The sequence below is a fragment of the Coenobita brevimanus genome, chromosome 31 (assembly GCF_032717465.1).
Source record: "Coenobita brevimanus isolate Jiangsu-jjx chromosome 31, ASM3271746v2, whole genome shotgun sequence".
Lineage (NCBI taxonomy): Eukaryota > Metazoa > Arthropoda > Malacostraca > Decapoda > Coenobitidae > Coenobita > Coenobita brevimanus.
In genome coordinates, this window is record NC_136984.1 from 12,491,150 (window position 1) to 12,513,408 (window position 22,259).

Consider the following 22,259-nt stretch of genomic DNA (forward strand, 5'->3'; position numbering starts at 1 on the left):
TTGCAAATGCAGAGAATGGTGGTGGGCAGGTAGTGGGCAGACAGTGATAAGTGGCACCGTGGGGGCAGGAGTTATGATGAGTTCGGAACAGGTGCTGGGAACAGGTGCAACAGGTGCGTAGGTCGGCGACGGTGACACGTGCGGTCAGGAACAATGGTATGGGTGCGGTTGTTTGAGAGGTGAGCACTGGTGAGAAAAATTGTACACTCGGAAAGCACAGCCAGGTATTACACCACTAGAGGCACTGAGGAGGGGCGAGGCTGGCAGATGCGAGACATCGTGTATCTTGTGATGTCATTAAATAGGCGGTGGAGGTGGTCAGAATCTGATGGTCCGAAACACCGCTGCTACCAAATGTAACTTGCAATACTTTGGTGATAGAAACTCCGTGTACAAACAGCTAGTTATGGAACTGCTTCATTAAGCCGAGCTTTATATGAAGTGGAGGAAGAAGAACATCTCCGGGAGCAATCAGGGACTCATTCGCGATGTTCTAAGTTCCTGGCTCATATGTTTGGTTAGGAGGCCATGTCGACTGCACGTATTGCTTGCAAGTTGCACGGCTATCCCAGATGCATTAGAAACAACAGTGTTTTGTGAAGCCTGATTACACTCCTATCAGGAAACCGATCACTTTCAAGTCTCCACACAACTTCCATTTCTATAATTCCTACTTTATGGCATCTAAAAGGGCCGCAGTGATTTTACAGCACTCTTGCATGTGCACTGAATGTTCTAAAGGCACTGAAGGTTTCATATTCCCATTGTTTACCAATATCGTATACAAGCTTTTCTTCGATGAATCAAATTTAATAAACGCCACTGAGATGGATCATGCTCCTGTGAAGGGGAGCAGAACAATCCATCACTGTCGTTGCAAAAACATAGTAGTCCATCAACAGAAGAAATATCTTCATTTCATTTTCTGAAGTATGTTACTCGAACATCTTTCTTGAGCAGACATTTTTCTTTCAAAACGATATGCCAAAAAGTTCAGCCTTGTCTCATGGTAGTCCCAAATATTAAACTAAGTCATTTAATTCCTCCCTGAGAGAACTGTCGGTGTGTATTCGTTGTTACTAAAAATCTCTGCATCCTCAGCTGCTTCATCTTGACCTCGGCTTGGGCTACATCTTCGTCCTCATCATCGTTGCTGGCGATACGCATCTTTTTGGTGGAAATGGAATGGGAAGATCTTCATCGTTGTGTGGCACTGGTCTTACTGTGGATTTCAAACTGGGGTAAGGCAATCTTGTGGTTATTCTGAAAAGAAAACCCGGATATGTTGACCTTGTAGAATTAACACTCTGTACCATGATCTTTAGCTCCTTCCCCATATCATAGGAATGGCGAATGGCATTGCACTTTTTTCTCCTATTCACTCCAGTCTCTTAGTCCATTCCGAACAAGCCATACAATTATATGCAGTGCCCATTTTCTGTCTTGATCTGCAAGAGCACAGCCAAAGTACAGAGATGATACACCCTTCTTGTTATCGTTCATGATGTTGTGTCGCCGTCCCATGGGGGTGAACAAACCACAGACATGGCAGAAGCAATCGGGGCTATTTGTGCATTACCTTGACATTTCAACTAATTCAGTTAACAACAACAGCTGCAGAAAAGCACAAGCAGTGTTAAGGGCGAAACAGGGAATATATGTGTGAATATTTTTATCTACGGAAAAAAACGGATGGGATTTTCGGAATCAGCACTCTAAAACAGTGTCAAGAGCACCACAAAACTTTCATTATGATTTTGTACTGTTGACCGGTGATAATCACATAATAAGGCATGGTATTATGTATGGCTACAATGAGTTAATGGGGCGTCTGTAGACACAGAGTGGAAATTGCAAAGTGCACAGTGTGGATGTTCAAGGGTGGTGCGACAGTCTTTTCTGGCGCTTTTAAGGTAGGCAGCAGTCAATCAGGCCCCAGATCCGTTGACTCCACTGAGACAAGGAACCTTCCCATGCGGGACAAGTATACAAGTTTCTTCCTGAAGCAGTGACCCCTAGTACATTAAAAATATCCCAATGGTGGTCACTAACTAACAGGGACCCTCAGTGATCCACAACCCATCACAGGTCGAAAGTAGGAGTAGATACCATTAACTCAGGGCTATCTTTGCATATCCTAGTCTTTGCTTATATTGTATTTGCATTTAATAAATTGATTCGGGCTCAGAAAAAAATTTGTATACACAAGCGTTTTATTCAGAAGTAAACATATTACATGGGGCTAGACGACAGATACTTATCCAAATGACCTTTAAAGGTTAGTACTGTATCGCAATTCACTACACTGGAGGGCAATTTGTTCCATATATTTATGACTCTATTAAAGAAGAAATTTATAGCTTCATGCAAGTGGAATCGTTTGCCAATTACTTTGTTTCCATTGCCTCAAGTATAATTTGAGTGATCAACTGTGAAGTATTTATCGACAGCCATGTTATCATGCCCTTTGAATATTTTAAATACTTGAATTAAATCCCCTTGTAATCCGCTTTTTCGTAGGGTGAAGATATTCAGAGCTTCTAAACACTCTTCATATGGTTTCTTCCTTAAACTTAGTTTCATTTTGGTCACCTGTCATTGTACTCTTTCAAGTTCTTTGGCAGTCTCTCATCATACATTGACGTTTCGCACTTCAACAATTCACGCTTCGACGCGACAAAAAGTTACCATTTTCCTCAAAGTTGGATGAAAATTTCACACTTCGACGTTACTCGGCCAAGAAAACGCCCCCCCCACGCGTGCCGATGCTCACTTCTTGGCAAATTTCAATGAGGAGGCAGCTGCGATGGAAATGACGGAGGAAGAGATGAATAGTGAGGAAGAGACTGAAAGCCCAGAGCAGCCAAAGGAGGGTAACATGAACATGCAGAAATTATCCCACTGCCTATCCACCATAACAGAGCAATGATTTCATGAAAAAAGCCAAATATTCTGGTTGACTGACCAACTCGGCTGGGTTGATTTTCCGCGAGTGATTGCCTGTACAACAAACTATCAGCTGATCTCGCTCCCGCTTGTTCACCATCAACAAATATGGAGATAAACAATGTCTACCTGTACAGTATATGGAAAGCATAGAAGCAACTGCATGACTCAGTATTTACTGCTCAGTATATGCAGTGACATTACAAACATTTTTGTCATCGTAACACCAGCTACACTACGTTCACAAGCTGACAGTATCATATAAATATAGCTTGTAAATCTTTGAACATGTCTGCTTTCACCACATTTATTTTGAGTACTTAAATTTTGTGAAGATATTTGCACACTTAACTAAATAATAGCCACCCTATAATTCTTATTTACTTTCAGCCATGGCTAAATATGAGGAAAAGTAGGAAGAACGTAGAAAAGTACTGGGAATCAGGTGAGCGGTGTTTACATTTGCGATCCAAGGGCAGCTGGTTGGACCAGTGTAACTTGCAATACTTTGGTGATAGAAACTTCGTGTACAAACAGCTAGTTAAGGTGTTTATTACGAGCTCTGACAAAAATAATCTGCCCTTCTTGAGTGTCTTCTCAGAACTGACGCAGTAACGCCTTCTGCCCGGGCTTGGGCCCTGGGAAAGCGTGCTAGGTCAGCAAGTTTAGTGGGGGCATGTATGCATTGGGGTGGGGCATATATACATCGGGGGTAGACATATTGTAGGAGGGGTACACTACTCCCTCGGGTAGCTGAGATGGTGTCTCCTGACACCAGGAGTTATATGGTGTTTGATTATATTACTAAAGCAGGGTCGGGAGGTGTGTACAAGGGATAAGTATGATACAGGGGCAGTAGGGGAGACATGGCTATGTTTAGGGGAGGGAATTAGAAGGATATATACATATAAGATATACAAGGATTAATTGATAGGTATGTGTCCAGTAAGGGTCGAAGTTATACATAGACATAATGGGGATTATACAATAATATCTTGATACAGGACAAACTAGGAGTAGATATGAGGATTTTTTTTGTCCTTTTTTTTTTTTTTTTTTTTGTTAGTTTATATAGGATACACTGTCAATAAATAATTTATTAAAGAAATACCATAATTTTATAGTATTAATAGTTCTGTTCACAGTTTGGTTAATTGTCAGTTGGTATTGGTAGTCACTGAATGTGAGGGCACTAAGTACAGGGAGCTTCTACGTTGTGTGTAGGGCGTACTATGCCTGTAGCGACTCTGATTTCTTGGAGTCGGCGTTCCATTTTCCTGACACAACAATGCACTGCACATATGATGAGTAGAAAATCTATGAAAGCGATAACCTAAGGGGGAAACACAACTGTTTGATAAACCCATGAACGGCTGAAGGCCAGAGAAAACTGATCCATAATGAAGTCACTGTCATTGAGGAATGTTAGCATGCGCAAGTTAGGGGAGGTGACGGTAATGTTGGCAGATGGTAGGGTTGAAGGCAAGTCGAGTGGTTGAAAGATGTCATAGGAGTGTTTACAGACAGCTTGGTGACAGCGAGAAGTATGCGTAAGTGATGACGGACTCTGATTTGACGGTACAATAGTCTGGTGCTTTGTAGAGACCACTAGCGGGGGATGGATCGAACCGAAGAACCAGGACACATGATTGTGACAGAGATGGGAACAGCAAAGAAGTACTGGACATGGTTGAGGTGAGCATGGTGGACCGGGAGTTCAGGAGCTGGTACAAAGGAACAGGCCAAGTAGATGGAATGGTTGCGAAGTAAAGCGGACTCACAGGGTGTAGCGCTGCTAGGGAAGATAGCGAAAAGGTGGGCAGCACAGAGACGAGAGGTCGGAGTAAGGGAGGAACATTTCTGGAGGTCTGTGGAAGAAAGGAAGGCAACTGAAAGATGATCATGGGAGAGGAGGAAATATTCTGAGGGAACAGATACTTGTAACAAGGAGTTGTTGAGGCGGAAAGGGAAGGGAATGATGTGGAAAAGGTTAAAGGTTATGGCAGAACGGAGAGGAATATGGACGACGACGTATTTGGTGAGAAGAGTGACTTCGAGAACAGGATAATAATATTCGAGGGAGCAGTAGGGGAGGACTGGGGATAGATCGAAGGTGGAGTGAGCCCATTCCAGGACAAAACGGAGAGCTGAGACAGGTACTAAGTCGGCAGTGACACGGCCATTTATAGCATCGACCAGGATACGAACGAAGGTAGAGACTTGAGACAGGAGAGAGTCAATGGCCAGTTGGAGATTATCCATGTTGAGTTTGAGGTAGAAGAACTGAGAGATAACGTTGAGATCTGAAAGGTGTTGTCGTAAGATATTGGTGAAATTGTTTAGAGTGGACGTTACTTCATTTAGGTGGTCCGTAATCTTCTGTAACATAGTGTGTTGGATTTTGATGACTCGGCGTTGGGATTCTAGAGCTGAAGCTAAATGAGTGAGATCAAATTTGAAGCCAGAAATGTCACGGGCTGTAGCAACGCCAAACAAGCCACTCAGAATCTCACCTCTGAAGTCGGAGAGACCTCGTTTCACAGGAGAACGACCAACGGGTGTCTGAATGGAAAATGTGCCATTGAGCTCAGTGAATTTGTTACTTATGTATTGCAATTGCCAGGAGAGTGGTAGGAAAAGGTTATAGAGATACTGATTTGGGTTGTGTGTCCCCATGATGGCCGTGAGATGGGTCTTGGTTTCATGGAGCTGGTGCGCGTAGGCAGGTAGGGCAATGGCTACGTCGGCCGGGGACGCAAGATCGTAGCGCAGGGAGACTACATCTTCGATAAGCATTACCTCGCCTCCTGAGCCGACCAAGGCCCTGGGACGTACTCCACCATCGTCCTGACCCGACCCAGACCCCAGGAGGGTCAGCACTGCCAGCAAGTAGACCGCTAACATCGTACCTAGAAAATCAGGGTAGAGTTAATGGGAGAGGTCCTGAAGAGGTTGATGGGCAGAGCGCAGTTTCGACCGATATTGATTGGTTGATGAATGAGTAGGTGTAGGTGGAGATGAAGGAGACTGAAGGATAGGTGGAGATGGAGTAGATTGAGGGATGTGTGGAGGGGAAGGGGGGTCAGGAGGTTGTGTAAGTAACTCTTCCAACACGAGGCCATGGGGTGCTCGCTTTAAGTCATCGACGTGGACCCATCTGGTGTCCTTAGTGGACAGGTCCTGGAGGTGAAATTTGTTGCCTTGTTGAGTGAGGACGCGGTGGGGCCCTGTAAATCTGGCATCCAACTTAGAGGAACCCGTATGGGAATGAGCAAAGACAAGATCGCCTACACTGATAGTGATAGGAGAGGCAGCTTTACGTTGGCGCTGCAGCATGTCCTCCTGAGAGGAAGCCAAAGTGGATTGGACATACTGGTGTAATGTTTGGAAGTTGGCCAATTTTAGTTTAACATAATCATCCATGTTGTAGATGGGTTCTGGCTTTAAGGATAAGAGAGAGTATGGGAGGTCCTTGTCAAAACCAAAGAGGACGAAGAAGGGAGATTCGGCAATGGATGCATTGATGGAGCTATTGATTGAGGATGCCACTTGGGGAATCCAGTCATCCCAGGACGAACTATGGGAGCTTAGATGTCTTAGGCAGTCTAAGATTTTTCGGTTGTGGCGTTCTAGAAGGCCATTGGAAGCCGGATGGTTAGGCACGACATTGCACTTATTGATATGAAAGAGGCGACAGATCTCATCTAGAAGGCTATTGTTGAACTCTGTACCATTATCAGTAAGAATGGTATGAGGGGTACTAAACGGGCAAATTACATGATCTACAAAGGCGCGTGCAACGCTCTTCGCGGTCTTGTCGGAGAGGGGTACGAGGACACAGTAGCGGGAGAAGTGGTCGGCCGCTACGAACAAGTACTCAGCGCCAGATTCCATGAAAGGTAGTTTTAAGAGATCGATTGAGACAGTTTCCTATGGTCGTGACGGGATTGGGTATTGTAAGAGCGGTGCAGGAAAGCCGTTTGAGCCTTTGTGGTAGTGGCAGGAGAGGCAAGAGTCACAGAGGGCATTGATATTGCGGCGCATGGTTGGCCAATAGTATTTGAGAGGTGCTTGGTGCAAGCATCGGTCTTTACCTGGATGGGAAGCTTGAAGGGTATTATGAACTATGTGAAGAACCATTGGTATCAGGGCAGTGGGGACAACAAGTTGGCGTACTTTGCGATTGGGCATGTCTTTTCCTGTTAGTAGTGTTTTTCCTGTACAAGATATCATCATCTAGCATGAACTCATCTAGTGATACTGGCAGAGTAGGTAAGGTCGAGGCATCGCCAGATTCTAGGAAATAAATGACTGGACCATATGGGGTCTTGGCGCTGAAAGTTTCGAACAACTTCTGACGTTAGTGTAGTGTTTTCAGTTACTTCAGGCTGCAGTGATGTTATAGCTGCTGCTACGTGACATGAGAGTGCGTCTGCGACTACATTCAACTTTCCTGGTACATATTGAAAAGTGGGATTGAAGTCCTGGATGATGACGGACCATCTACCTAGCCTACCTGTTAGGTTGCAGTTCTTGAACAAATCACATAGTGGAAGGTGGTATGTTTGGATATGCATTGGATAACCATAGACTATATCTCTGAAATGTTTCAAAGACCAGACTACCACTAGCACTCTGAGATCTGTGACACTGTAGTTACGTTCAGCGGTTGTAAGGGTGCGACTAGCATATGCTATTACGCACTTCCTTGATGCTTCATCGAGTTGCATGAAAACGGCACCAAGTCCAGTGCCTGAGGCGTCTGTGCAGAGAAGAAAGGGTTTGGTATAATCAGGGAATGCTAGAACAGGGGCATTTACAAGAGCTGTCTTTAGCTTTTGGAAAGCCTGTGACTGGTCGTTAGTCCAAACAAAGGGCACATTCTGCTTGAGTAAGTGGGTCAGAGGAGCGGCGATCTTTGCATAATCTTTAATGAATCTACGATAATAGCCACTGAGGCCCAGGAAACTTCGTACAGCTTCGGTAGTGGTAGGTTCTGGGAAGTTAATAATCGCTTTAGTTTTATCTTCATTAGTATGAATGCCTTGTGGATCTACGACATGGCCTAGGAACTTGATTTTCTTTTGCAGGAAGTCACATTTACTGAGATTGATTTTCAGGCCTGCGAGCTGGAGGCATTCAAAGACTTGCTGGAGCTTGGTAAAATGGTCAGGGATGGATTTACTCACAACAATGATATCATGTATGTAAGCAAAAAGAGAGTGTCCCATCATACCGCTGAAGACTGAATGGATAAGTCGCATGAATACGGAAGGAACATTTCTCAGACCAAAAGGGAGTCTCTTAAACTGAAAAAAGTCCGGAAGGGGTGCTGAAGGCTGTAACTGGGCGAGAGGACTCTTCCATTTCGACCTGCCAGTAACCGCTGAGGAGGTCTAAAGATGAAAAGACTACGTTATTTTCACCAAGGGATTCTAGCAAATCAGTGAGGACGGGTAACGGGAAATGGTCTGGAACGGTGACAGAATTGACCTTACGATAGTTGACTACTGGTCTAAAGTTGCCGTCCTTCTTTGGTACTAAGAAAAGTGGGCTATTCCATGGACTGACGGACGGTTCAATAATGTCCTGGTCTAACATGTTCTGTACCATTTGATCTGTTTGCTTTCTCAGGCTGTGAGGAAATCGATATGAGGGTATGTAAATCGGCTGAGTTCCTGGTAGTAGTTCAATCTTATGTTTGACAAGGTCTGTTCTGCCCATCGGTTCATCGGGTAAGGCAACCAAGTTTCTGTATGAGGTCAGAAGGTCGAGGAGTTGTGGCGTATTTTCTGGGAATTCCGTGGAAGTGAGATGTGAGAGCATATCGGGTGAATATGTCGGTGCAGATCCCGTAGAGTTAATAGTACATACACCGATTGGTGTACTATCATTAGTCTAAATAGTAGGAATTGAGGAATCCTGGCACACCTTTACAGCCGCTGGGTATACTAGGAAGTCTCCAATCTTTACACCACTTTTAAGTTTTAGTGGAGCACTTGTGACATTGAGCAAGTACAGGTAGCATAAACTGTCCTCTAAGACTGTGCACCACGCTGACTCATAAGTCAAGCCATTCACACAACACGTCTCAGGCAGTGTTAGTACATCCACTCCTTCTTTCGCACCGGCAACAGAAACAGAGACTTTGGTGAACTCATGCAGTAACAAAATTGTGCACATATTCGTTACTGCACGTTTCGTCTCTGCATGTTGGAGAAGATCATTCACACTGTGTGAGGTAGGTAACTGAGACATGTCTGAGTCAGCGATAGTGTTGTCGGGAGAGGAGGTAAGAGCCATTTCCGAAGGCTGAGAGGATGTATCAGTAGACATTGAGGAATTTATGTCCTTGCTCGCAGTCAGTAAAGGAATGATCTCTGTATTCTCAGATGATGATGGTGGTGGTTTGGGCTGGTCTGGACTTTTTGGTAGTGGTACGGACAGAGGTAACTGAAGGACTGATTTGATCGTAAGAACAGGACGGGGACATTCCATACTGTATACTGGGAATCCAGAAATGTCTATACTACCACAGGCAGGTAATAATGCAATGGAGTGTTGTGCCATGGTGGAAAAACCAATAAGGGCATCTGCGGGATACTGCAAGTCATTAGTGACATGAAATTCAATTGGGATAGGGGACAAATCTCTGTGTAGTTTGACTTCTAGGGTGACTCTTCCCTTAACCTTAAACTCTGAGCCTTCGACACCACATAGGCGAATGTCTGTGGTTCTAGGAAACTGACGTGGTTGTGATGTCATTGAATAATATGTAATGAATTGTCGGATATCAGATTTACTATAGATCCTGTGTCCAAGAAGAATGACGTTGGTATGTCATGACTGCATCCGAAAATGACTAAACCCGAGGATGTTATGGGAGCAACATGGCGGATGGGGAGTTGGGTTTCTGGTTCTACGTGATATTGGGCCAATACGGGCGCGGCGCTTCCCCCGACTGGTGGCAGTTGAGGTAACGACATTCCTCAGTGGTGTGAGTCGTGCTGGATTTGAGGTATTTGCATGTAGGACGACGGGAGTGGGAAGGCGTACGCTGTCTGGTTTCTGAGTGAGGACGTCTGTATTTACGGTCGCAACTGGATTCTCGATGTCCAGGATGACCACAGTGCCAGCAAAGAATCGAAGATTGTCTGTTCCGTCGGACGCTAGATTGATCACGACCTGCGGTAGGAGAACAATGCGTGGCAGGTCTGCCTTGTGTGGTGGGACGGGAGCGAGATTGGTCTGGGGTAGTGGAGGTGTGACAGACTGAGGAGGCCAAGGGTTGGGTGGTGCCCTGACGGGTGTAGTTCGAACCTGTTCTTTCATGAATTGCTTTAGTGACCTGAATAAATTTATCTCCTGGATTGAAACCTATTTCCAAGGCTAGCTCTCGCTGTTTAGGAGTAAGCCAGTGGAGGAATCTCAGGTAACCAATTAAGTCAGCAAAGTTGGTGAGTGAAACCACTGGAACGCCATTTTTGTCTTCTAACCATTTCATGCCTACCAGTAATTGGAGCATCTCGCTACTAGTTGCTTTCATGGCGCCGGTAGCTTTGCGGAGCTTCGCATGTTGCACTGGGACCCTCAAGTCCTCATCCATTTGGTTTAGGAGATTAATGAAGCCCATGAGAGATGCAGTATTTGAATGCTGGCAACAAAGGCTGATGAGTTCCTTACAAAAATCAGCAAAGGTATTAATGCCATCGAAATGTCCTGCACGCACTGCGGATCCGATGTCCGATTTGCCATGGTGCAAGCAACCCATGAGGTAAGCTACTTTGAGCGATTCATCAGTAATCTGCCGATTGTGGATGTCGGTTTCTACTTCTCTGAGGAAATCATAGACAGACCAAGTTGGGTCCTTGCCAGTAAATTTGGGACGATTGGCATCGTCGAGATACATAGACTGTGGAGGGGTGGCCATGGTTGGAAGTGTGGGAGTGGCGGAAGGAAAGGAGTGGGAAAGAGAGAAGGTAGTGGTAGTTAAGGGCGAGCAAGACGGGGTATGAAGTGAGGCTGGAGAGTGAATGATAGGGGAAGGAGTAGAGGAAGAAGAAGGGAGTGTAGAGGTAGGGGTAGAGGAGGAGGTATCTGGATTTACGAGTGTAGGATGGGTAGTAAGTGGTTCTGCGGGAAGTGAAACGTGAGTCTCAGGTACAGGTCAGTGGTACTGTTTGCCACTTCTTAAGTGTGTGATCGTGTTAGAGTCGGCAGACGGTGTGTGATCAGGTGATGTTTCCGGGTTGAGAGGGCTGGTGTTAAGCGGTTGATATTGAAAGTATGACATTTAATGTGGCAATGGAAGATGGTATGAAGGATGAAGATGGATATGTAGGTGGAAATGTATAATATAAAGATGCGAGAATGTAATACATGAGTAGGTATGAAAACGAATGAAGGTGAGGGGATAGAGGGTTTAAATTAAAGGCGAAGGATGAAATGGATAATAAATAACGTAGGTGAAGATGAAAACGGGGTAATGGAAGTGAGATGGAATATTTACAAAATATCCAATCTGTAGAGAAAATCGAGGATAATCTCTATAGAAAGGTAAGGTATACTATACTTACACAGTAGGGATGGGATTGACGAGGTGTATGACGTGCAGGTGTGGCTGGGCGTAGCAGGGCAAGAGTGACGAAGCGGCGTATGGGGCAGGGCGGGGCAGGGCAGGGCAGGGCGGCACTGGAGGGACAGCTGGTCGGAGATGAGAGTGGCTGGGGACGAGACTGGAGCGATATGTTGGATGAGTCTTAGAAGATGCGGAACTTCTCGCAGGGCTTAAGTCGAGACGGGAAGAGACGCTCCGATGAGTCACTGGCAGGGAGTTGCGGTCCTAGGAGGCTCACTTAATTCAGACCACATGTGAGGGTAGGGTGTGGCGGCGTCGGGGCCGGTGGTGGGGGTGATGACAGATGTTGGTACAATCCAGGTGTAGTGCTTTTGAGTAGCAAATGCAGAGAATGGCGGTGGGCAGACAGTGATAAGTTGCACCGTGGGCGTAGGATTTATGATGAGTTCGGAACAGGTGCTGGGAACAGGTGAAACAGGTGCGTAGGTCGGCGATGGTGACACTTGCAGGCAGGAACAAGGTGTATCTGTTGGTGTCATTAAATAGTGTAGGAGGTGGTCAGAATCTGATGGTCCAAAACACCGCTGCTACCAAATGTAACTTGCAATACTTTGGTGATAGAAACTCCGTGTACAAACAGCTAGTTAAGGAGTTTATTACGAGCTCTGACAAAAAATGTCTGCCCTACTTCTCTGCCCTTCTTGAGTGTCTGCTCAGAACTGACCTCTTGTTTCCCAGGAAATTTTCACATACCCACTTAAATGAGGTCCACGCAGCCAGTTCCACGTCGCCCAGATAGGTGCTGAAGTTGTGGTCTCTCAGAAGTTCTTTTATCTTTGGGCTGATGAATATTCCTTCTTTCAGCTTAGCTTCAGTGGTGCCTGGGAATTTGCTTGCGACATATCTGAATGCTTCAGTGTTTCTTCTTCCCAGTGTCTTCACGAACTGCTTCATTAAGCCGAGCTTTATATGAAGTTGAGGAAGAAGAACATCTCCGGGAGCAATCAGGGACTCATTCGCGATGTTCGAAGTTCCTGGCTCATATGTTTGGTTAGGTGGCCATGTCGACTGCACGTATTGCTTGCAAGTTGCACGGCTATCCCAGATGCATAAGAAACAACAGTGTTTTGTGAAGCCTGATTACAGTCCTATCAGGAAACCGATCACTTTCAAGTCGTCACACAACTTCCATTTCTATAATTCCTACTTTATGGCATCTAAAAGGGCCGCAGTGATTTTACAGCACTCTTGCATGTGCACTGAATGTTCTAAAGGCACTGAAGGTTTCATATTCCCATTGTTTACCAATACTGCATACAAGCTTTTCTTCGATGAATCAATGAATAAACGCCACTAAGATGGATGATGCTCCTGTGAAGGGCAGCAGAACAATCCATCACTGTCGTTGCAAAAACATAGTAGTCCATCAACAGAAGAAATATCTTCATTTCGTTTTCTGAAGTATGTTACTCGAACATCTTTCTTGAGCAGACATTTTTCTTTCAAACGATATGCCAAAAGCTCAGCCTTGTCCTTTGGTAGTCCCAAATATTAAACTAAGTCATTTAATTCTCCCTGAGAGAACTGTTTGGGTGTGTATTCGTTGTTGGCTAAAATCTCTGCATCCTCAGCTGCTTCATCTGACTCGGTTTGGGCTACATCTTCGTCCTCATCGTCGTTGCTGGCGATACCATCTTTTGGTGGAAATGGAATGGGAAGATCTTCATCGTTGTGTGGCACTGGTCTTACTGTGGATTTCAAACTGGGGTAAGGCAATCTTGTGGTTATTCTGAAAAGAAAACCCGGATATGTTGACCTTGTAGAATTAACACTCTGTACCATGATCTTTTAGCTCCTTCCATATCATAGGAATGGCGAATGGCATTGCATTTTTTCTCCTATTCACCCAGTCTCTTAGTCCATTCGAACAAGCCATACAATTATATGCGGTGCCCATTTTCTGTCTTGATCTGCAAGAGCATAGCCAAAGTACAGATGATACACCTTCTTGTTATCGTTCATGATGTTGTGTCGCCGTCCCATGGGGGTGAACAAACCACAGACATGGCAGAAACAATCGGGGCTATTTGTGCATTACCTTGACATTTCAACTAATTCAGTTAACAACAACAGCTGCAGAAAAGCACAAGCAGTGTTAAGAACAGGAATATATGTGAATATTTTTATCTAAGGAAAAAACGGATGGGATTTTCGGAATCAGCACCTAAAACAGTGTCAAGAGCACCACAAAACTTTCATTATGATTTTGTACTGTTGACCGGTGATAATCACATAATAAGGCATGGTATTATGTATGGCTACAATGAGTTAATGGGGCGTCTGTAGACACAGAGTGGAAATTGCAAAGTGCACAGTGTGGATGTTCAAGGGTGGTGCGACAGTCTTTTCTGGCGCTTTTAAGGAAGGCAGCAGTCAATCAGGCCTCAGATCCGTTGACTCCACTGAGACAAGGAACCTTCCCATGCGGGACAAGTATACAAGTTTCTTCCTGAAGCAGTGACCCCTAGTACATTAAAAATATCCCAATGGTGGTCACTAACTAACAGGGACCCTCAGTGATCCACAACCCATCACAGGTCGAAAGTAGGAGTAGATACCATTAACTCAGGGCTATCTTTGCATATCCTAGTCTTTGCTTATATTGTATTTGCATTTAATAAATTGATTCGGGCTCAGAAAAAAATTTGTATACACAAGCGTTTTATTCAGAAGTAAACATATTACATGGGGCTAGACGACAGATACTTATCCAAATGATCTTTAAAGGTTAGTACTGTATCGCAATTCACTACACTGGAGGGCAATTTGTTCCATATATTTATGACTCTATTAAAGAAGAAATTTTTAGCTTCATGCAAGTGGAATCGTTTGCCAATTACTTTGTTTCCATTGCCTCAAGTATAATTTGAGTGATCAACTGTGAAGTATTTATCGACAGCCATGTTATCATGCCCTTTGAATATTTTAAATACTTGAATTAAATCCCCTTGTAATCTGCTTTTTCGTAGGGTGAAGAGATTCAGAGCTTGTAAACACTCTTCATATGGTTTCTTCCTTAAACTTAGTTTCATTTTGGTCACCTGTCATTGTACTCTTTCAAGTTCTTTGGCAGTCTTTCCTCATACATTGACGTTTCGCACTTCAACAATTCACGCTTCGACGCGACAAAAAGTTACCATTTTCCTCAAAGTTGGATGAAAATTTCACACTTCGACGTTACTCGGCCAAGAAAACGCCCCCCCCACGCGTGCCGATGCTCACTTCTTGGCAAATTTCAATGAGGAGGCAGCTGCGATGGAAATGACGGAGGAAGAGATGAATCGTGAGGAAGAGACTGAAAGCCCAGAGCAGCCAAAGGAGGGTAACATGAGCATGCAGAAATTATCCCACTGCCTGTCCACCATAACAGAGCAATGATTTCATGAGAAAAAAGCCAAATATTCTGGTTGACTGACCAACTCGGCTGGGTTGATTTTCCGCGAGTGATTGCCTGTACAACAAACTATCAGCTGATCTCGCTCCCGCTTGTTCACCATCAACAAATATGGAGATAAACAATGTCTACCTGTACAGTATATGGAAAGCATAGAAGCAACTGCATGACTCAGTATTTACTGCTCAGTATATGCAGTGACATTACAAACATTTTTGTCATCGTAACACCAGCTACACTACGTTCACAAGCTGACAGTATCATATAAATATAGCTTGTAAATCTTTGAACATGTCTGCTTTCACCACATTTATTTTGAGTACTTAAATTTTGTGAAGATATTTGCACACTTAACTAAATAATAGCCACCCTATAATTCTTATTTACTTAGCCATGGCTAAATATGAGGAAAAGTAGGAAGAACGTAGAAAAGTACTGGGAATCAGGTGAGCGGTGTTTACATTTGCGATCCAAGGGCAGCTGGTTGGACCAGTGTAACTTGCAATACTTTGGTGATAGAAACTTCGTGTACAAACAGCTAGTTAAGGTGTTTATTACGAGCTCTGACAAAAATAATCTGCCCTTCTTGAGTGTCTTCTCAGAACTGACGCAGTAACGCCTTCTGCCCGGGCTTGGGCCCTGGGAAAGCGTGCTAGGTCAGCAAGTTTAGTGGGGGCATGTATGCATTGGGGTGGGGCATATATACATCGGGGGTAGACATATTGTAGGAGGGGTACACTACTCCCTCGGGTAGCTGAGATGGTGTCTCCTGACACCAGGAGTTATATGGTGTTTGATTATATTACTAAAGCAGGGTCGGGGAGGTGTGTACAAGGGATAAGTATGATACAGGGGCAGTAGGGGAGACATGGCTATGTTTAGGGGAGGGAATTAGAAGGATATATACATATAAGATATACAAGGATTAATTGATAGGTATGTGTCCAGTAAGGGTCGAAGTTATACATAGACATAATGGGGATTATACAATAATATCTTGATACAGGACAAACTAGGAGTAGATATGAGGATTTTTTTTGTCCTTCTTTTTTTTTTTTTTTTTGTTAGTTTCTATAGGATACACTGTCACTCAATAATGTATTAAAGAAATACCATCATTTTCTAGTAGTAAGAGTTCTGTTCACAGTTTGGTTAATTGTCAGATGGCATTGGTAGTCACTGAATGTGAGGGCACTAAGTACAGGGAGCTTCTACGTTGTGTGTAGGGCGTACTATGCCTGTAGCGACTCTGATTTCTTGGAGTCGGCGTTCCATTTTCCTGACACAACAATGCACTGCACATATGATGAGTAGAAAATCTATGAAAGCGATAACCTAAGGGGGAAACACAACTGTTTGATAAACCCATGAACGGCTGAAGGCCAGAGAAAACTGATCCATAATGAAGTCACTGTCATTGAGGAATGTTAGCATGCGCAAGTTAGGGGAGGTGACGGTAATGTTGGCAGATGGTAGGGTTGAAGGCAAGTCGAGTGGTTGAAAGATGTCATAGGAGTGTTTACAGACAGCTTGGTGACAGCGAGAGGCGTAAGTGATGACGGACTCTGATTTGACGGTACAATAGTCTGGTGCTTTGTAGAGACCACTAGCGGGGATGGATCGAACCGAAGAACCAGGACACATGATTGTGACAGAGATGGGAACAGCAAAGAAGTACTGGACATGGTTGAGGTGAGCATGGTGGACCGGGAGTTCAGGAGCTGGTACAAAGGAACAGGCCAAGTAGATGGAATGGTTGCGAAGTAAAGCGGACTCACAGGGTGTAGCGCTGCTAGGGAAGATAGCGAAAAGGTGGGCAGCACAGAGACGAGAGGTCGGAGTAAGGGAGGAACATTTCTGGAGGTCTGTGGAAGAAAGGAAGGCAACTGAAAGATGATCATGGGAGAGGAGGAAATATTCTGAGGGAACAGATACTTGTAACAAGGAGTTGTTGAGGCGGAAAGGGAAGGGAATGATGTGGAAAAGGTTAAAGGTTATGGCAGAACGGAGAGGAATATGGACGACGACGTATTTGGTGAGAAGAGTGACTTCGAGAACAGGATAATAATATTCGAGGGAGCAGTAGGGGAGGACTGGGGATAGATCGAAGGTGGAGTGAGCCCATTCCAGGACAAAACGGAGAGCTGAGACAGGTACTAAGTCGGCAGTGACACGGCCATTTATAGCATCGACCAGGATACGAACGAAGGTAGAGACTTGAGACAGGAGAGAGTCAATGGCCAGTTGGAGATTATCCATGTTGAGTTTGAGGTAGAAGAACTGAGAGATAACGTTGAGATCTGAAAGGTGTTGTCGTAAGATATTGGTGAAATTGTTTAGAGTGGACGTTACTTCATTTAGGTGGTCCGTAATCTTCTGTAACATAGTGTGTTGGATTTTGATGACTCGGCGTTGGGATTCTAGAGCTGAAGCTAAATGAGTGAGATCAAATTTGAAGCCAGAAATGTCACGGGCTGTAGCAACGCCAAACAAGCCACTCAGAATCTCACCTCTGAAGTCGGAGAGACCTCGTTTCACAGGAGAACGACCAACGGGTGTCTGAATGGAAAATGTGCCATTGAGCTCAGTGAATTTGTTACTTATGTATTGCAATTGCCAGGAGAGTGGTAGGAAAAGGTTATAGAGATACTGATTTGGGTTGTGTGTCCCCATGATGGCCGTGAGATGGGTCTTGGTTTCATGGAGCTGGTGCGCGTAGGCAGGTAGGGCAATGGCTACGTCGGCCGGGGACGCAAGATCGTAGCGCAGGGAGACTACATCTTCGATAAGCATTACCTCGCCTCCTGAGCCGACCAAGGCCCCGGGACGTACTCCACCATCGTCCTGACCCGACCCAGACCCCAGGAGGGTCAGCACTGCCAGCAAGTAGACCGCTAACATCGTACCTAGAAAATCAGGGTAGAGTTAATGGGAGAGGTCCTGAAGAGGTTGATGGGCAGAGCGCAGTTTCGACCGATATTGATTGGTTGATGAATGAGTAGGTGTAGGTGGAGATGAAGGAGACTGAAGGATAGGTGGAGATGGAGTAGATTGAGGGATGTGTGGAGGGGAAGGGGGGTCAGGAGGTTGTGTAAGTAACTCTTCCAACACGAGGCCATGGGGTGCTCGCTTTAAGTCATCGACGTGGACCCATCTGGTGTCCTTAGTGGACAGGTCCAGGAGGTGAAATTTGTTGCCTTGTTGAGTGAGGACGCGGTGGGGCCCTGTAAATCTGGCATCCAACTTAGAGGAACCCGTATGGGAATGAGCAAAGACAAGATCGCCTACACTGATAGTGATAGGAGAGGCAGCTTTACGTTGGCGCTGCAGCATGTCCTCCTGAGAGGAAGCCAAAGTGGATTGGACATACTGGTGTAATGTTTGGAAGTTGGCCAATTTTAGTTTAACATAATCATCCATGTTGTAGATGGGTTCTGGCTTTAAGGATAAGAGAGAGTATGGGAGGTCCTTGTCAAAACCAAAGAGGACGAAGAAGGGAGATTCGGCAATGGATGCATTGATGGAGCTATTGATTGAGGATGCCACTTGGGGAATCCAGTCATCCCAGGACGAACTATGGGAGCTTAGATGTCTTAGGCAGTCTAAGATTTTTCGGTTGTGGCGTTCTAGAAGGCCATTGGAAGCCGGATGGTTAGGCACGACATTGCACTTATTGATATGAAAGAGGCGACAGATCTCATCTAGAAGGCTATTGTTGAACTCTGTACCGTTATCAGTAAGAATGGTATGAGGGGTACTAAACGGGCAAATTACATGATCTACAAAGGCGCGTGCAACGCTCTTCGCGGTCTTGTCGGAGAGGGGTACGAGGACACAGTAGCGGGAGAAGTGGTCGGCCGCTACGAACAAGTACTCAGCGCCAGATTCCATGAAAGGTAGTTTTAAGAGATCGATTGAGACAGTTTCCTATGGTCGTGACGGGATTGGGTATTGTAAGAGCGGTGCAGGAAAGCCGTTTGAGCCTTTGTGGTAGTGGCAGGAGAGGCAAGAGTCACAGAGGGCATTGATATCGCGGCGCATGGTTGGCCAATAGTATTTGAGAGGTGCTTGGTGCAAGCATCGGTCTTTACCTGGATGGGAAGCTTGAAGGGTATTATGAACTATGTGAAGAACCATTGGTATCAGGGCAGTGGGGACAACAAGTTGGCGTACTTTGCGATTGGGCATGTCTTTTCCTGTTAGTAGTGTTTTCCTGTACAAGATATCATCATCTAGCATGAACTCATCTAGTGATACTGGCAGAGTAGGTAAGGTCGAGGCATCGCCAGATTCTAGGAAATAAATGACTGGACCATATGGGGTCTTGGCGCTGAAAGTTTCGAACAACTTCTGACGTTAGTGTAGTGTTTTCAGTTACTTCAGGCTGCAGTGATGTTATAGCTGCTGCTACGTGACATGAGAGTGCGTCTGCGACTACATTCAACTTTCCTGGTACATATTGAAAAGTGGGATTGAAGTCCTGGATGATGACGGACCATCTACCTAGCCTACCTGTTAGGTTGCAGTTCTTGAACAAATCACATAGTGGAAGGTGGTATGTTTGGATATGCATTGGATAACCATAGACTATATCTCTGAAATGTTTCAAAGACCAGACTACCACTAGCACTCTGAGATCTGTGACACTGTAGTTACGTTCAGCGGTTGTAAGGGTGCGACTAGCATATGCTATTACGCACTTCCTTGATGCTTCATCGAGTTGCATGAAAACGGCACCAAGTCCAGTGCCTGAGGCGTCTGTGCAGAGAAGAAAGGGTTTGGTATAATCAGGGAATGCTAGAACAGGGGCATTTACAAGAGCTGTCTTTAGCTTTTGGAAAGCCTGTGACTGGTCGTTAGTCCAAACAAAGGGCACATTCTGCTTGAGTAAGTGGGTCAGAGGAGCGGCGATCTTTGCATAATCTTTAATGAATCTACGATAATAGCCACTGAGGCCCAGGAAACTTCGTACAGCTTCGGTAGTGGTAGGTTCTGGGAAGTTAATAATCGCTTTAGTTTTATCTTCATTAGTATGAATGCCTTGTGGATCTACGACATGGCCTAGGAACTTGATTTTCTTTTGCAGGAAGTCACATTTACTGAGATTGATTTTCAGGCCTGCGAGCTGGAGGCATTCAAAGACTTGCTGGAGCTTGGTAAAATGGTCAGGGATGGATTTACTCACAACAATGATATCATGTATGTAAGCAAAAGAGAGAGTGTCCCATCATACCGCTGAAGACTGAATGGATAAGTCGCATGAATACGGAAGGAACATTTCTCAGACCAAAAGGGAGTCTCTTAAACTGAAAAAGTCCGGAAGGGGTGCTGAAGGCTGTAACTGGGCGAGAGGACTCTTCCATTTCGACCTGCCAGTAACCGCTGAGGAGGTCTAAAGATGAAAAGACTACGTTATTTTCACCAAGGGATTCTAGCAAATCAGTGAGGACGGGTAACGGGAAATGGTCTGGAACGGTGACAGAATTGACCTTACGATAGTTGACTACTGGTCTAAAGTTGCCGTCCTTCTTTGGTACTAAGAAAAGTGGGCTATTCCATGGACTGACGGACGGTTCAATAATGTCCTGGTCTAACATGTTCTGTACCATTTGATCTGTTTGCTTTCTCAGGCTGTGAGGAAATCGATATGAGGGTATGTAAATCGGCTGAGTTCCTGGTAGTAGTTCAATCTTATGTTTGACAAGGTCTGTTCTGCCCATCGGTTCATCGGGTAAGGCAACCAAGTTTCTGTATGAGGTCAGAAGGTCGAGGAGTTGTGGCGTATTTTCTGGGAATTCCGTGGAAGTGAGATGTGAGAGCATATCGGGTGAATATGTCGGTGCAGATCCCGTAGAGTTAATAGTACATACACCGATTGGTGTACTATCATTAGTCTAAATAGTAGGAATTGAGGAATCCTGGCACACCTTTACAGCCGCTGGGTATACTAGGAAGTCTCCAATCTTTACACCACTTTTAAGTTTTAGTGGAGCACTTGTGACATTGAGCAAGTACAGGTAGCATAAACTGTCCTCTAAGACTGTGCACCACGCTGACTCATAAGTCAAGCCATTCACACAACACGTCTCAGGCAGTGTTAGTACATCCACTCCTTCTTTCGCACCGGCAACAGAAACAGAGACTTTGGTGAACTCATGCAGTAACAAAATTGTGCACATATTCGTTACTGCACGTTTCGTCTCTGCATGTTGGAGAAGATCATTCACACTGTGTGAGGTAGGTAACTGAGACATGTCTGAGTCAGCGATAGTGTTGTCGGGAGAGGAGGTAAGAGCCATTTCCGAAGGCTGAGAGGATGTATCAGTAGACATTGAGGAATTTATGTCCTTGCTCGCAGTCAGTAAAGGAATGATCTCTGTATTCTCAGATGATGATGGTGGTGGTTTGGGCTGGTCTGGACTTTTTGGTAGTGGTACGGACAGAGGTAACTGAAGGACTGATTTGATCGTAAGAACAGGACGGGGACATTCCATACTGTATACTGGGAATCCAGAAATGTCTATACTACCACAGGCAGGTAATAATGCAATGGAGTGTTGTGCCATGGTGGAAAAACCAATAAGGGCATCTGCGGGATACTGCAAGTCATTAGTGACATGAAATTCAATTGGGATAGGGGACAAATCTCTGTGTAGTTTGACTTCTAGGGTGACTCTTCCCTTAACCTTAAACTCTGAGCCTTCGACACCACATAGGCGAATGTCTGTGGTTCTAGGAAACTGACGTGGTTGTGATGTCATTGAATAATATGTAATGAATTGTCGGATATCAGATTTACTATAGATCCTGTGTCCAAGAAGAATGACGTTGGTATGTCATGACTGCATCCGAAAATGACTAAACCCGAGGATGTTATGGGAGCAACATGGCGGATGGGGAGTTGGGTTTCTGGTTCTACGTGATATTGGGCCAATACGGGCGCGGCGCTTCCCCCGACTGGTGGCAGTTGAGGTAACGACATTCCTCAGTGGTGTGAGTCGTGCTGGATTTGAGGTATTTGCATGTAGGACGACGGGAGTGGGAAGGCGTACGCTGTCTGGTTTCTGAGTGAGGACGTCTGTATTTACGGTCGCAACTGGATTCTCGATGTCCAGGATGACCACAGTGCCAGCAAAGAATCGAAGATTGTCTGTTCCGTCGGACGCTAGATTGATCACGACCTGCGGTAGGAGAACAATGCGTGGCAGGTCTGCTTTGTGTGGTGGGACGGGAGCGAGATTGGTCTGGGGTAGTGGAGGTGTGACAGACTGAGGAGGCCAA